We start from the raw sequence: 2,597 nt of genomic DNA on the forward strand, positions 1-2,597 counted from the left end.
GTCTCACCGTTTTCGTGTTTTTCCACTTGTCCAGTCAGTAGGTCCGAAATCTGACTGTCAGTTTTTATTTGCCGCTGTACATATCGTTTTATTTGGCGCTCACTGACTAACAATAAAGACTAAATGTCATTTTAAATTAGTTGTCTCATTTACCTTATTTTCAACCTTTGCAATACATAGTTGGGGTTTCGCCCTCTAATCGGCCCAACCAACCTACTGTTTCCAAGATAATTCAAATATTTGCTTCTGCTTCAAATTGTAAATGTCTTAACTCGTCATTTTCTCATGAGTGCCAGATCAGTACAGTGCATGTACAACTCTCAGACACAAGGGGAAGCAAGTGGTTCACTCCTTGGGTACTTCCATCATCACCTCTGTGGACAAAAAAAAAACCAATGTGGTCAATTCTTGATTCTTCTGTGGTTAAATCAACGAAGCAGGTGATAGGATGTTTTATTATCTACCATTTTATATGAACACTTTTTAAGTCTATAAGGTGCTTGTTAAAATTGTGTAAAATAACGTCTCTTCTGAGTTATGACAATTCTTATTCTTTAACTGGTTCAATTATGACACTTCTACACTGAGGTGTTTAATTATTATGAAATTAAGCTTGCTTTGAATTTCATTTTGCCTCTGGACTTTTGGACCTTGCAGATTTCTCTTGGCTCTGAATAATATTTAACTTAACTGGTGTACATCAGAGAAATAGCTTTGTTTTCCCCTTCACCAAAATAGCTTCTGTGGCAGTTGCCTTTCAATTGCAGTGTATGTATATGAATACCATTGTGCTGAGTTGATTTGTATGTAAAAGAACATTTATGTATTTCTGCTGTATTTTTACTGATGGAGTGAATATAGCCACCATGCCCTGAAAATGCTCCTGTTTTTTGTATATTTGACACAGATCTACTTAATATTTTTCCCAGGTTTTTTATTTTTGTTTGGTTTTTTTTTACCCTCTTAAATCAAAGACTGCCTGTTACCTAATTTGTAAGTAATTTTCCAACTCTAATCATCCTGTGCAGTGGGCAGGTGAGAAACAGTTCATTCAGAATGAGTTCCATCTAATTATGCTGTTAACATTTTTCATATTTCTACAGTATTTTCATCTCTTTATGTAATGTACTGTTGTGTCCTGGATGACATGTATGTATGTACTGTGTATATCCTACTCTACCGCTTGTATAGAATAGCATTTATTTTTATACCTGATAGATATATTATTACTGTTACTAATTTTGGGCTAAACTCCATACTTGGACGTATTCATCAACAAAAACCTTCGGCATTAACAAAGCATCCTGTCTCATTGTTGCACTTTACATCACTGTGGACAGATTGGTTGCTACTCACCCACTCTTTGATCAGTACCCAGTCATTGTGTTTGGACAGTGTTGTGAGTTTGCCTAATCCTTCAACAGAGCAGCCAGGGAGTTCAACAGTACTGGGCTGAATGAAGTGTGTGTGTGTGAGAGAGAGAGAGAGGGAGAGAGAGAGAGAGCGAAAGACTCCATCTTACAGACTGTTTTTAACAGGCTCAATATTGCTAAACTGTAGTTGCATCAAATGAAACAAAATAAACACTTTGGTATACTTTGTGTATGGTCTGGTTTCCAGTTTAGCTCACATGTCATGTTGTCAGTGTGTGTTTGAAGCTGTGTTCACATCCTTTTTATTTTTTTATTGTGCTCAGGCCTCAAATGACACATCTAGCATTGTGGAGACCTGATGATGTCCACAAATGTAAAAAGAAACTTAAATATGAAGGTAATGAGATTTTGGGCACATTATACTTTAACTCCAGTTAAAGAGTCATCTGTACATTGTAAGGTGTTACAAGTTTAAATTCAAGTTTTGATAGGTTGTTATGTAATATGAATGGCTAAATTAAATTATGAGCTTACATGAAGTGTCTAATTGCAACTTCCCCAGTTTGACTTCAGCTGGGGACTTTTGTCGCATCCCCTACTCATTTCCTGTCAGCGTTCAACTGTCGGTTTTCTACAAAAAAAAACGGCATATCCTTTATATTTGTAGGTCTGTACAGAAGGGAGACACTAAGTGAATCAATGTCTTTGTAGTCAATAAAGTAATGTAGTTCATGGTTAGCCCGATTATCCACTACGGCACCCAGTTGCTCATGTGGTTATCAACTGTGAAACAATGAGAAGCGATGAAAATCCGTTTAGCCTGACCATCATGACAAAATGCTTGAAGACGGGAGAAACAGCAGGGGGCGGCTGTAACCAGCTGTACCCGACCCGGAACTTTGAATTAGTTCATCTTCTACAACTTGGAAATTTTAAAGAAAAGCTGGTCTAGCACAGGGTAAGCAGGAACCACTTTTCCAGAAGTTATATTATTTTCCTTTCAAATTAAAAGTGGTGCATAAATGAAAGAATACTATTATTTTGTTGATTGAAAGAGTCGACGGCAAAATCTCAGATGAACACATGTGAATGGAACTAAGTGCCATGAAATAATTAAATAGCATCAATTTCTTTGTCACTGACATTATTTTCACACCAATGCCTCTATTAAAATACTTTCGACGGGATGAGTTTTATTTTGAAAGTAAAAACCGGAAACGTATC

The sequence above is a fragment of the Scatophagus argus genome, chromosome 7 (genome assembly GCF_020382885.2).
Source record: "Scatophagus argus isolate fScaArg1 chromosome 7, fScaArg1.pri, whole genome shotgun sequence".
Lineage (NCBI taxonomy): Eukaryota > Metazoa > Chordata > Actinopteri > Scatophagidae > Scatophagus > Scatophagus argus.